At 46.0% G+C, this 13,974-nt stretch overlaps 1 long non-coding RNA gene across 1 annotated transcript; it reads right to left on the bottom strand.

Annotated features, from left to right (window-relative positions):
• Positions 1-5,773: 5,773 nt before the first annotated feature.
• LOC127349127 (uncharacterized) lies at positions 5,774-6,702 on the bottom strand. The gene is made up of 3 exons (XR_007880133.2): positions 6,534-6,702; positions 6,321-6,431; positions 5,774-6,203 (listed from the first exon to the last, which is right to left on the bottom strand). It is a non-coding gene; the product is annotated as an uncharacterized lncRNA (long non-coding RNA).
• Between the last annotated feature and the right edge of the window lie 7,272 nt (positions 6,703-13,974).

The raw sequence follows: 13,974 nt of genomic DNA, 5'->3' as shown, positions 1-13,974 counted from the left end.
ATTATGATGGTTACAATGAATAAAACCCTCCTTATTTTTCGTACTCAAGGAAGACCCGGACCAAACCGTATGGAAGACAGAAACCAATGTATGGATATCCAAAAAGTAAGGAAACTGGTGTTGCTACCCCGATCTAATTCCAAAACCAAATAACGCCAGACGCCGTGCATTATAGAAGCCCGGATTTTCTGCACCCGAGCCGATCATCTCCATCTCCATCTCCATCTCCATCTCCATCTCCATCTCCATCTCCACTACTTTAAAAGAGCGAGAGCGTCCCATCCAACCAATCCCAACCCTTCAATTGAAATATCCAAAGGCTGAAATCTGTTGCATCTTTGATGCGAGCAGACCAGCAGACCACGTTCTGCTCCACCCCTCCACTGAAAAAAAAACGCAAACGTGCCTAACCGCACCTCCTGCTCACGATCCATGATTTCCTTTTCTTTCCTTTTTTTTCTTCCTCAGATCACGTAACTGAAGCTGTGTGCCCGCGGACGCAAGCCCTACGCACGCCGATGACAGCACCGTCGCCATCGCGGCCTGTCGCCGCCGCGCTTGTTCCTGCCAGCCGCCAAGCTTGATCCTGCACGATGCGTACGACACCTCACGCACGGCCGCCTGCTCTGCACCGTCGGGCGCCGACCGCTGCCACTGCGGCGCCATCCACCGTCGTGTCTCCTGCACCACGCTTCGCGCATGGCCGCTGCTCTGAACAGCCAGGCGCCGACCGCCGCCACTTCTGCGCAGTCCGCCGTCGCGTCCCCTGCACTAGCCTCCAACCGCTGCCAAGGCTTCATCTCTGAATGCTTCTTTTGAACTCTGCAAAATCAAGGTTTGATTTCAAAATTACAGAACGCTGCCATCTACTTTCTCATGTTATCTTCGTATTACCGGTCATTCTGGATTTTTAAACCACAACCATAACTGTTCGATTAATTGTCAGTTACTTTTCTTGGACAGATCATAATGTCATCTTCTAGCCCCAATCCATTCCAGAGATCATAATTTCATCTTCCAGCCATAATCCATTCCATGACATACAACCAACAGGAAAGAACAAGGTAATTAACAAGAACCTAAATATGCCAACGTCAATTAACCACCTTTTTGTTTGATGGGGTCTGTGTGTATCTTAATGCTCCTACTATCAAGCGATCAACAAGGTAGTGCGTTGTGTCTAATATGTGTCATTGTTACTCTACACACCTCTTACCATCGTATATATTGGGCTGTTGTAGGGTTTGCAACATGTACCTTCCCAAGCCTGTATTCTCACATGGCCAGATGAAAGTTGCATAGTCAACGGGTGTGTCAAGAAATACGAAACGGATTTTGGCCAATCCAAACAAGGAAGTTGATAAATCCAGGAAAAGCACCAAAAACATTATTTGTACAGATGTTTTGGAGGGGTGAGGCTGGTACGCTCTTCTATGGTTTAAGTTGCATCTCTGTTTTCTGATAAATCCGGGAAAATCACCAAAATCAAGGGGTGTGTAACTACTTTTGATGCTAACAATATTTGTTTTCTGATTGCAGGTCTTAGTTATGATAATCTATGGACATTGAAGATGCATAGCGTGCAGGTGATCATGCTTTTCTGAACCTTGTTGTTAAAATGGTTGCAAAACAAACCACCAAATTTTACAGCCCCAATAGCAACTACATAGAGCATGGCGAAAATAAAAGCCACATTAATATCATTCTCAAGTCATGGAATGTACAAACAGGAAACTAGGAGCATACAACAATCATAATAAAAGAATATGAAGGTAACATGACAGACATACCTAGAAAATTTGCAATTGTTACCACGGTATCGGACCAATCAAAGCACCATGAAGTGAGCCGCAGACCTGTATCGCCAACAATGGTGAAATGGCAAGGAAATTACATGAGGTCAAACCTGATGAGATAGTTATAGAAGTTTAGCATAGTGTACAGTAAATCATTACCACAAGGCCAGTTTGCACTGACGACAGCTTGTACCATATTGTACAACTAAATGTTATCTCTATTGCAGTTCTCCACATTTAGTGATTTCGCCTACAACTGACTAGAATATATACGTAAAACTGCATTCCTTATATTATGTTTGCATCATTATCTTATTTTAGTTTCCTCATACATAGAAATATCCTGACCTTTATTTCTCATTTCTAATTTGCACAGTTGGAATTTTGTTTATGCAGCATATGTTGTTGCAGCTTCACATCCTCATCGCTCAATTAAGGTAAGTGTGGTTCGACTGATAATTTCTTTTACAACATTGGATCTTGGGAATTAAAAGAGCCAACCAGGCTACTGATGATGTTACACCTCTATATTGCTTAAAGAAATCCTAACTTACTTAGCAGTAAAAGTAAGCTCTTGCAGGGAACGAACGAATCATGTATTTCCACAGTCCAACAAACTCTTTCACGCAGGAGAATGTGAAATGCTTTTGCAGAATAGCACTTTAATTTTGACGGCCCCATTAAACTCGCCTCTTGAATTCTCTGGTAAATATTGAGGTTCACGCTTTGATTTAGAACAGTTACCAGCAGTCGATGCAGGGTTGATGGAGGCTTTTAAAAAGACTCCGGTTTACTGCCAATTGTTGAGGCGATGACATCAGTAATGCTAGACTGCTTAAATTTCTCCCTGTGATTACCCAGCCTAGGAAAGTACTTTATTTCACAGTTGAACAGCACAACTGTATAGAAAAATAGGTACAACATTATACAAGCTCATGACCTGAGTTATCATCTTCTTGGATAAAAAACTCACTTCAGCACACGACACTGAAACTGCTTAAAATATTGTCGGTACAAGAAGTAATCTTGGTACTGTCTATATGTCACACTATCTATCAGTATTGTTTTTCAGTTCATGTTCTTACTTATATCATTTATTCGGGAACGTCAAAATTCTTAGCTGATAGTCAGTTCATTGCCACTACTGACTCTAGAGTCTAGACTAGCAGGCAAATTGAACGGAGAAAAGAAAAATGGTCAGAAAGTCATATTGGTACAGTGGATGCATGTCCAAACTATCCTAAACCATATACAACTCATTATTGTATTTTTACTTTTATTAACTTTTGATGATGTAGGAAAATGTGCACTCTATGATAAATTGGGCATGGCCATTGCCATGGGTTTGACTCATACAGACGAAATTAGAAATCTATGAACAACTAAGTGCTATGGATGGACTTTTGAGTTCTCAAGCCGGAAAAAAACACACTTTCCACATTCATATAATCCTGTCATGATTTAAGGTTTTCATATTGATAAGCTGTACACCATCTACATGTAGTTGGAGGGCTTCTAGGGTAGCCTAAACTCATGGTTTACCTTCCCTTCCTATCATTGAAGAAGTGAATGCTATCTCTCATATCTAAGCTACAGATTTTATCATACTAACCAGTTTACCAAGTATTCCTAATCATGAAGTTGCACGAACACCAAATAATCCCATCACCAACAGAGATATGCAGCACACAATATATGCAAGCGACCTGGTGCCCATAGTATCAAACATGCATATATAGAGTTCCACAACTGACAACTTGATTAGCGCAGTACATGACACTGCACAAGCTCTCCAAGCATATAAGCAATCATGATACCAATCAAATTCATGAATCAAAGTACAATCGAGGGAGTAAATAGAAGATTACCCTTAAGCGTTGGAGATGCACGGAATCGGTAGTCCCAGAGCAGGGCATCCTCGCCAGCGTCCCTCTGCTCTTGCTGCGATTCACCGGCGCTTGTCCCACGGGAGGAGTCCGGTGCAGTGGAGCCCTCAAACGCCCCACGAATCAGATGGAGACCTCCGCCGGCTTCTAGCTCGGCGTCGTCTGACCTGCTGCGAGCATGCCGAGATTGGCGCCTTCTGCTCTACACAGAATCTCCAGCACCTACCCAGGCTCTTCGGTGACCGAAATCTTGCGTGCCGCCGGCGCGAGGAAAGTGCAGCAGCAGCGGGGAGGCAGGGAAGGGGCTGGTCGTGGCGCGCTGACTGCACGAGGAGGGGGAGGGGCGGAACTCTAGAGGCAGCGGGTGAGGCAGGGGAGGGGAGGCCCTCGCTCCGGCGATAGGGATGCAGGGGATGGGGCGGCCCACGGTGCCGGCGGCGGGGATGTAGTGGAGCCGGCAGAGGGGGCTTCCGAGAGAGTGGGATGTTGGAGTGAGGTCTGAAGGTGTCCGATTTGTGCTTTTTTCCTTTCTTTTCGCACGACTGAGTGATATGCACGTACCAAGATCTGTTTGCTTCTAAAAAAATTAAATCTTCTAATTTTTTTATTTTACTTGTTTAAATCTTCTACTTCCTTAGCTTTTTTCATCGCAAAAAAAAAATCTACTACTTCCTCAGTCCATAAAAAGTTGTGGGATATCTGTCCAAATTGGAATGTACCTATACACTAAAGTGTGTTTTTAGATGCATTCCAATTTAGACAAACTTTTGACATCATTTTATAGACAGAGGTAATATTTTTTTTTATCATTTCAATGGATTAACTAAAAATGCATCATTATTTTTTTATGTATGGCCATTATGTGGTTTGTAGTGCTGAATGACAGATATTTTATCCGACATCCCTAACTATGTATTTAGCTCGGTATCATGATATTCATCATATGTCTCACTATTATTTTAAAATTAACTTTGTTGGTTTGTATGACACAATTCAGGAAAAATGTTTTTATTTTTGTTGACTAGGAAATGAATGGTGATGGTGAGAAGTCGAGACTTCGAAGATGGCGAAAGCAGTATGGGTCCCTTGAATTTTGAAAGATGCCATGTGTCCATCATACGTTTCATGCGCAACTTACATTATAGGCCAATGGGACCAATTTAAATGGTTCGTTGAATTAAACTTAGAAAAAAACTACACATAATACATAAATAGAATTTATGAAACATGTGACAAACTTTAAGAGACGTGCATTGCACGTGCAAGCTTACTAGTGTACGTAATGTATGTAGGCAGGACTAAACAGAGTCCACGCAAACATAACCTCCAGTAAGAAAAGAAGAAAACCGGAAGATGCACGCTCCCAGACTCCACGATTTCGCCAAGGAAACCAACACGCACTCAATTCCTGTATGCTATAAAAACCGGGCGAAGCCCCCTCCAGGCACCAAGGAACTCTTTCGACCTGATCATTGGTGCCAGCCGAGCCTCCCCAAGCCCCAGGTTGGCGACGAGCCACGGCATGAGCTGCAACGCCAAGGTTGGGAACTATGGCCATGGCCTTGAGCACGAATGCGGCATCGACGGCCATGGCCTTGAGCACGAATGTGGGGTCCCTTGAGCAGTATCGGATGTAGCAGATGCCCACGAGGCCGACGCAGGGCGCCAAGGTCGGCAACGATGATGGCCATGAAGGTGGCATCCCTTCACACTGGTGGAAAAAGGGGCTTTGGTCGCGGTTGGCAACTGCCATTAGTCGCGGTTGCGCAACCGCGACCAAAGTAGCACGACTAAAGGCCCTCCCCTTTAGTCGCGGTTCCTTACGAACCCCGACTAAAGGCCCGTCCACGTGGCCGCAGTAGCGCTGGGCGGAGGACCTTTAGTCGCGGTTCTTCTGGCCAACCGCGACTAAAGGCCTCCGCAGGGTTTAGGGTTTAGCCCCCCTCCCCCTAAATCTGGTTTCTTTTTAATTTGTATTGTTTTATTTCTTTTGGGTTTTAATTTTGAAGGAGTTTCACATATTCCACGGTACTACATACATGCATATGAATGTACAATTTCAAACAAATTTGAAATTAGAACCAAAAAGAATTCAAGAGGAATATACAATATATATTCAATATCGGATGACCATATACAATATATATTCAATATCGGATGACCATATACAATTTTGAACAAGTTTCCATCCATAATTTAGTGCATATAAAGTTCTACGTCATCGTAATGGTGTTCTCCTCTAGGATCGATGACTTCCCTCGCCAACCATCCAGCTAGTTCCTCTTGAAGTGGTCGGAAGCGAGCTTCTGGACTAAGCGTCTTCCGGAGGTTATTCCTCAGGATGTTGTTCTCACACTTCTGGTCCCGCTCATTGCAGTATCTCCAGATCCTCTCACAAACATAGTATCCACATAGATTGGTCCCCGGTGGCTGAATATCCCCAGTCGTCCGCACTGCCATTTTAAAATGTAGCTCTTTTTTGAATTCACCGACCTTGGTATCTACGAACCGTCTCCAAACCCTACGAGGCAAAGAAAATTAAATGAACAAGAGAGTTATTAATTAGTTACTTGATATTAGGAAATGATGAACGAAATAGGCCGATCGATATAGAGCGCAAATGAATGAAAATAATTACTTTTGCATCATTTTTCTCATGTCGACCCAAAGCGCCGGATCCATATTCAGAGAGTCGTGGACGAGAACTGAGGATGTCTGAACTTGAATTACCATAAGAATCCAGTGGAACCTGCGGACACGATACATGCACAGTCATGCATAACTCATCGATTAGCCACATACCATGCATGGAGTAAACAAAAGAGAATGTGCTCAAGACAGAAACACTCACCCAAAATGGTAAGGAAATAGAATATCACTTTTGAGTTTCTGTTTTCTAATAAACCGCCACAGGTCATCCTCCACGTCGGCGGGGTGGTGTTCTAACACATATGAATTAACGATTTGTGGGTCAATGAACCCAACATCATGGATGTTCCTTATTCGCATTTCCCGCTTCTTCATTCTGCATAATAGCGTACACAACAAGATAGTTAGGACAATATATATATATATATATATATTTAAATCTATATATATATATATATATATATATATATATATATATATATATATATATATATATATATATAGTGCAGGCAATGAACGAGATGGGGTAGAAATTAATAAATCACTTACAGAACGTAGCAACTGATGATAGATTTGTCGAGGTCGCGCAGATTGAACAGCTGGAACAATTCACTCAGATGAATTTGTACATAATAATGTTTGAAGTGATGCTCATATCTAACTTCCGCATAGATATAGTCTTTGGCGTTTTTATGTTTTATGTAACCCTTGTACTAATTTAGCAGACCTTTCATTTGTCGAGGTAGATCCTCTTCCTGCGCAGGCTCGACGAGAGGGTCATTCTTCACATATGTAAATACTACGTCCTTCATTGGCGCCTCATCAAGGCCTAACAGTGCACGAAGAGTGATACCTAAGTCGTCCGCTTGTTCTCTGGAACTCGTTACTCAATCCATGTGCTGCCGCAGCTGCTATGATATCGGGGGCATCCGGACCGGCGGCTTGCACTATGAGCGGGGCGATCGATTGTTTACTTTGTTCCCCGAGCTGGGCAACTTCTTTCCCCCTTTCTAAGTTTTTCTCGGCCTCCTCCAAGGCTTTCTTCTCCGCCAACTCTTGGTTCCTCTTGAACGCGAGTGCTTGCCTACGAAGTTCACGTAAATAGTCGTCAGGCAAATTCTTCGCGGCTTGGGACGGTGTGTTCAAAAATGACTTAGCCCAGCTCTTTTCCTTGTCAGAAAATACTTGCTTGGGCTCGGGCTCTCTTTTCTTCTTGCAGTCCGCCTTCCATTTCTCATATTCAGCAGCCGCGTGTGCGTCGACTTCCTCGGCACTACGTTCCCAAGGCCTTGTGGGGAGAGGCTTCAGTGATGGCTCTGGTATCTTTGTGGTTCTAGGTACATAAGGGTCCGGGTTAATAACCCAGGACTGCTTCTGCTTCTTCGCCGGAGGTGGATTGGGGGGCGGTGTCTGATCACCCGCCGGACGAGGACTGGGGGGCGGCGTCTGCTTACCCGCCGGAGGTGAATTGGGGGGCGGCATCGGCTGACGTGAAGGGGGTGTAGGTGAAGCACCACCACCACCACCGCCACCGCCACCATTACCGCCACCGCCACCGCCACCGCCACCGCCACCACCACCACCGTAGGGGGGTGGACTTGTTGGCGCCTCGCCTGGAAACTTGATAAATTTCTTCTGCCATAGAATGAACTGGCGCTTGACATCTCCAAGTCTTTTCACCCCTTCAGGTGTAGCAATGTCAATGTCCAGGTCCTCAAACCCTTGGACTATCTCCTCCACCGTGACACGAGCATAGCCATCTTGAATGGGGTTGTTGTGGTGGAGTGCTCCAGGTGGTAAAGCACTGCCGATGGCTACCTTCATGGACATGTTCCCGATAGGATAATACAGATGACATGCTTTCATCTCCTTTATATCGTCCACGGGGTAGCGAGGAGGCTCCGGTGCAGTAATTTCGACCACCAGAGGCTCCGGTGCAGTAATTTCGATCGTCGGTGCACCAGCCGGTGAGGCCTCCGTGGAAGCCACGCTGCTTCTTCTCCGCTGTCAAGCTTCCGAGATCCATTGGATGATCTTCATGCTGCGCCCGAGCTGCATCTCTTTCGGCTACTAGTACACTCACGGTTTTCTTCATCACATCCATTTCCGTTACCAACTTCGCCACAACATCTGCATCCCGATCCATCTTTCTCTTACGGCTTCTGTAACCGTATGGGTCATCGTTCTAGGGAAACCCTACTTTCCACGGAATGGGCCCCATGCCTCGTACACGTCCTCCGTGTTCAGGATTCCCGAGGGCTTTTGTCAGGGCGTCGTTCTCTCTGTTGAACTTGATCCTCCCCTCTTGAGCATCCCTCATTGCCTCAATAAGCTTTTGGGTGGGTGTAATTATTTTGCCCTGATAAACACACTCCCCTGTCTCCGAGTTCAGCGATCCCCCATGCCCGTACCACCAGCTTTTGGCCCTTGGGTCCCATCCCTCCGTACCTGGACGGATTCCTCGCGCCCTCAACTCGTTCTCCATCTTCTCCCACTTAGGCTGCCAAAAGCGATACCCTCCTGGCCCCATAATATGATTGTACTCCTTCTTGGCCGCATTCTCCTTATTTTTTTCGATATTTCAAGGAACTGCTCCGATTTCTTTTGCTTCACAAATTCTGGCCAATCATGTTGCAGTTTCTCATATTGTCCTTTGAAATCCGGAGTCTTGCCCTGCTTGACAAAGTCATGGGCTAGATTTTGCTTGTATTTCCGGAATGCGTTGGCCATCTTAGAAAGAGCGAACTGTTTGACTAGCTTGCACCTCTCCTTGTTTTCCTGAATCTTGTTACCCGCCTCATCGTATTTGCGGTATTCCGGAGGTAGAACGAAATGTTCCATAAGCTTGTTGAAGCAATCTTTTTTTGTTCTCTTATCGACAAAAGTGAAACCAAGACGTGCCTTCTTTGGCTCATTCCACTCCTGGACGGTGATCGAGACGTTGTCTCTAACAACGGCTCCGCATTGGCTGATAAACTTGGTGGCGTTCTTGCTGGGCTCCAGCGGCCTGCCGGTTTCTTCATCGACAACCTCGACGGTGCATGTTTCGTTTGGTTTCATCGTCTTGGTTGCGCCACGCTTTGACGACGTACTCGATTTTTTCGACGATCCGGCCGAGGGCTAAAATAAGAAAGAGAGTCGCGCGCGTTAGTACACACACATTTATTCAAATCAGTTAGTTTGTATCACCACAGGCTCAATATGTGTATATATATATACCTCGGCGCCGGAGGTGGTTGCTACTTCCAATTGAAGATCGTCGTTTATCGACGTTTCTTCGGCATCATCTTGCTGACGGCGCCCTTCATCTTCACCCTCAAGGTTCAGATAAGAAGAGATATCATCTTCTTCTTGTCCGGTCGGCACATATAGAATATCGCCTTTTATGATGCCGAACATATGGTCTTCAGCGTCCGGATCATAGTTGTCCAGAATCGGGTCAGCTCTATCGTCCGCCATATGTCAGTCCTGAAAACATGTAGTCAAAACAAATTAATTGTGTATATGCATTATCACATCTCTTCTACATATAAACAGAGAGGGCGACGAGCGGGAGGCGAGAGGGGGGACGCAGTGACCGCGTGACCGAGAGACCGGTGGCGAAAGGGCGGTGGCGAAAGGGCGGTGGCGGTGACGAGGACACATAACCCTCGCGGTGGCAGTGGCGCGTTGACGGCGTTGGCGTTGGCGCGTTGAATAGAGGCGGTAGCGTTGACGGCGTTACATTTTTATGAATAGAGGTAGCGTTGGCGCGTTGACGGCATTGGCGACGGTACGGCGGCGTTACAATTTTAGTTCATTTTTTATTAAGTCAAAATTTTAGTTCATTTTTTATTAAGTCAATTTTTATTAAGTCAAAATTTTAGTTCATTTTTATTAAGTCAAAATTTTAGTTCTTTTTAAGTTGGCGACGGTACGGCGGCGTTACATTTTTATGAATAGAGGTAGCGTTGACGGCGTTGGCGACGGTACGGCGGCGACACCACGGCGACAACGACGAAGGAACGGCGCCGCGCGCGCGGCGGGGACGAAGAATCGGGCGGGGCGCGCGACGGGCCGGGACGTACTGGGCAGCAGCGGCGGCGGCGGCGTCACGCGCGTGTCGAGGGCGCTGGCGGGCGAAGCGGCGGCTGCTCGGGCGGCGGCGTCGTTGGCTCGGGCGGCGGCCAACGATAACAAAATTTAAGTTTTTGTTAAGTTTTTATATATGAAGTTATAGTTAATTACAAAATTTTAAGTTTTTTGTTAAGTTTTTATATATGAAGTTATAGTTAATTACAAAATTTTAAGTTTTTTTGTTAAGTATAGTTAAAATTAAAAATAAAACATAACATAAAAAAAGAAAAAATCCGGCGGCGGCCGGCCCTCTCGATCTCTTCCTCTCCCTTTCTCTCATCGCGTGTATGCGGCGCGCGATCGAACGGGCGGCGCCGCCTCTCAGATACACGCCGCTGGCGGCGCCGCGCCGCCCCCGGCCATCATATGGCCGGCGAACGGGTCGGCAGGCGCGCGCGGCGCGCAGGGCAGGGGCGCAAGGCGCCGAGGCGGGGGCGCAGTGCGGCGGCCGGCGGCGCCGGCCCCGCCAGCAGCACCACGCGCGCGGAGAAGAGGCCGGCTAGGGACGACGTCGCAGGGCGGAGAAGGAGGAGGGGCGCAGGGCGGAGAAGGGCGGCGCGGAGACGAACGGCGGCATGGCGCGCTCCGGCGGCGTGTGTACGGCGGCGTGCGGATCCTCCAGGCGGCCGGCGTGGCGACGATCTCCTACTCAGGCGCGCGATGAAGACGAGAATGGCGAACTGTTCGACGCGGCGGTTCAGCGCCAGTATTTATAGCCCCCCCCTTTAGTCGCGGTTGGGGAGGCGACCCGCGACTAAAGGGTACCCTTTAGTCGCGGTTGGCCAGACCAACCGCGACTAAAGGGTATTTCGGCGGGTTTTTCCCGTTCTCGCGCGCAGAGACCTTTAGTCGCGGTTGGCGAGGCCAACCGCGACTAAAGATCTTTTTTCAAATTACTTTTCTTTTTCAAAATCATAAAATACAAATAATATATCAAAAAATTCAGAAAAATAAAAGTAATTCAATTCAAAATGTTTAAAATACAAATTATATATCAAAAAAATCAGAAAAATAAAACTAATTCATTTCAATATGTTAAAAATACAAATAATATATCAAAAAATTAAGAAAAATAAAACTAATTCAATTCAAAATGTTTAAAATACATATAATATATCAAAAAATTCATAAAAATAAAACTAATTCAATTCAAAATCTTAAAAATACAAATAATATATCAAAAAATTAAGAAAAATAAAACTAATTCAATTCAAAATGTTTAAAATACATATAATATATCAAAAAATTCATAAAAATAAAACTAATTCAATTCAAAATCTTAAAAATACAAATAATATATCAAAAAATTCAGAAAAATAAAACTAATTCAATTCAAAATTTTAAAAATACAAATTATCAAAAATTCATAAAAATAAAACTAATTCAATTCAAAAGTTCGTTGGCCCCCTCTTCCCGCCTCTTTCCGCCGACCCCCTCTTCTCTCCTCGTCTTCCCGCCATTTCTTCCCTGTCTTCCCGCCTCTTTCTTCCCGCCAATTGTTTCCCGCCAATTTCTTCCGGCCTCTTTCTTCCCGCCAATTTTTTCCCGCCAATTTCTTCCCGCCACTTTCTCCCCGCCTCTTTCTTCCCGCCTCCTGTCTTCCCGCTCCCATTTTTCCCGCCATTTGTCACTACATATAGGTAGCCCGGCTTGGCCAGCATTATCACATCTCTACAATCTCTCATCACTCATGGCTTCCACCGCACCCACTCTAACCTACCAGCAGGTGGAGGAGCTTTGCGCCTCGAACTACCCTTGCCCTCCGGGCTACCGCGTCCCTGCCGGCTGGAGCCTAAGCGCCGGCGGCGTGCCGGTCCCTCCCGTCCCTCGTGTACTGCGCCGGGCGGCCATCACGAACCACTACTACCTCGACCTCACGCCGGAGCAGCGGATGAATCCCCGCTGGCATCCCGATAACCAGCATACTTGGGATGCCTTCTTCATCAATCGGCGTGAGAGGGCGCTCGCCAGGTATGAGGAGGACGGTCTGCCTCCTGGAAACTTCCACGAGGCCGGCCGTCGGCTATGGTGGTACGGCCGGACTCTGCAGAGCGTCATGGACTACATCACGGCCGGCGATATCCCCCGCCTGCGCTACCCTCAGTTCAAGCCACGAGCGCCGCCCGACGACAGCGACGACAGCAGCGGCAGCAGCGCCGGCAACTTAGAAGGCGACGACTACCAGTACAACGGCGGCGGCTATGAAGACTACGAGTATGCATATTATACGCCTAGGCAGGAGTATGACTAAATCACTCCAAATTTCATGTATGCAGGAGTATGACTTAGTCACTCCAAATTTCCTGTATGCAGGAGTATGACTTAGTCACTCCAAATTTCATGTATGCAGGAGTATGACTTAGTCACTCCAAATTTCCTGTATGCAGGAGTATGACTGAATCACTCCAAATTTCATGTATGCAGGAGTATGACTTAGTCACTCCAAATTTCCTGTATGCAGGAGTATGACTGAATCACTCCAAATTTCATGTATCATCAGTGCTATCTCGAGTCAATTGAATCATTCGAAAATGGACACCAAACACATCACGGGTAATATAATTCACATGATTCATTCAACAAAGTTTGGTACAATAAATTATTACACATCATTTCTTCCCTTGTGTCTCTGCTTGCTTACGATTGTGCCGTATCCATGGAGCATCCTCATCATTTAACTTAATGCTTGGGTCGGTGTTCACTTTGAAGGGCGGAATTTCAGCAAACATATTATAATCTTCTGACATGTCTGTCTTGTCCTCCACTCCCACGATGTTTCTTTTCCCTGAAAGAACAATATGGCGCTTTGGATCATCGCATGATGTACTGATCGTTTTCTTATCTTTTCGTTTCCTCGGTTTGCCACTCATGTCCTTCACATAGAAAACCTGAGCGACATCTTTCGCTAGGACGAATGGTTCGTCAAGGTAACCAAGATTGTTGAAATCCACCATTGTCATTCCGTATTGCTGGTCCACCTTTACCCCACCTCCTGTTAGCTTGAACCATTTGCACCGGAACAAAGGGACCCTAAAGGAGGGTCCATAGTCAAGTTCCCATATCTCCTCTATGTAACCATAATATGTGACCTTTTGCCCATTCTCGGTTGCTGCATCAAAGCGGACACCACTGTTTTGGTTGGTGCTCTTTTTATCTTGGGCGATCGTGTAAAATGTATTCCCATTTATCTCGTACCCTTGGAAAGTCGTTATAGTCGAAGATGGTGTCTTGGCCAACATGTACAGCTGATCTACAACATGATCGTCACTCATTAAATGTTTTCTCAACCAACTGCCGAAAGTCTCCATGTGGGCCTTCCTAATCCAGGATTCAGGCTTCCCAGGGTTGTCCGAGCGTAAAATATTCTTGTGTTTCTTAAAGTACGGAGCCACCAAGCTGGAATTGGTCAGAACTGTGTGGTGTGCTTCAGTCAGAGAATGGCCGTCCATACATATCGTTGATTTCCTTCCGATCGTGCCTTTTCCACTTAGTCTCCCCTCATGCCGCGATTGAGGAAGACCAATCGG

Source organism: Lolium perenne, chromosome 4 (genome assembly GCF_019359855.2).
Source record: "Lolium perenne isolate Kyuss_39 chromosome 4, Kyuss_2.0, whole genome shotgun sequence".
Taxonomy (NCBI): Eukaryota; Viridiplantae; Streptophyta; class Magnoliopsida; order Poales; family Poaceae; genus Lolium; species Lolium perenne.
The sequence above is the reverse complement of the archived record's forward strand: the minus strand, read 5'-3'. Positions and strand labels throughout refer to the sequence as shown.